Source organism: Phoca vitulina, unplaced genomic scaffold (genome assembly GCF_004348235.1).
Source record: "Phoca vitulina isolate PV1807 unplaced genomic scaffold, GSC_HSeal_1.0 scaffold11, whole genome shotgun sequence".
Lineage (NCBI taxonomy): Eukaryota > Metazoa > Chordata > Mammalia > Carnivora > Phocidae > Phoca > Phoca vitulina.
The window spans coordinates 4,170,545-4,171,272 of NW_022589714.1; the positions used below are offsets into that span (position 1 = coordinate 4,170,545).

A 728-nucleotide genomic window follows, 5' to 3' on the forward strand; every position below is an offset into this window, starting at 1 on the left:
CTCTCTAATAAATAAAATCTTTAAAAATAATAAATAAATAAATAAATAAATAAATAACTGTTCCTAAAAGATTGAGGGTCATAAATACCTGAAATTTAGAGGCTCAAATAACTATTTATTCAAGGAAATTCTGATATACTGTGTACTTTTATGGCCATACATGCAATCCATACATGTATACTGATACTTTTCTGATCATAAAGCCTATAAAACACTAATTAAAATTTTTAATCCCAAGTAAGTATGATTTAAGGTAAGATTAATCATCTGTGGAACTAAAAGATAATATTTATAATTACAGTTAAAAGTTGTTTGCAATATGCTAAAATTCTACTTTAGTCATGAAATTAGTACAAAAGTCAGGAAAAGAAAAAATATTTTTAACGGCTTTACAAAGGGAATATCCTTGTGCTCACTTCAGCAGCACATATACTAAAATTGGAACGATACAGAGAAGATTAGCATGGCCCCTGCACAAAGATGACACGCAAATTTGTGAAGCATTGCATATTTCTCTTTTGACAAAGGTGGTAAATTCAGACAACATCATGATCTAATAAACCTTATTCTTTTTTTAATAAAGAAAGAATATTCTTTTTCTAAAAGAAGTACAAGATCTCACGCATAACATATTATTGCCATTATTGTAGTGAGATAAACATTGCTAACAGCAAGAAATCCGACCTTAATTTACTTATTGAATTAAAATAAAAACTCCTATTCAATCA

The 728-nt window shown here is 27.6% G+C and overlaps 1 non-coding gene across 1 annotated transcript; it reads left to right on the forward strand.

The window, feature by feature from the left end:
* The first annotated feature begins 408 nt into the window (after positions 1–408).
* LOC116635944 lies at positions 409–515 on the forward strand. The gene has a single exon (XR_004300241.1). It is a non-coding gene; the product is annotated as a U6 spliceosomal RNA (small nuclear RNA).
* Positions 516–728: the final 213 nt, after the last annotated feature.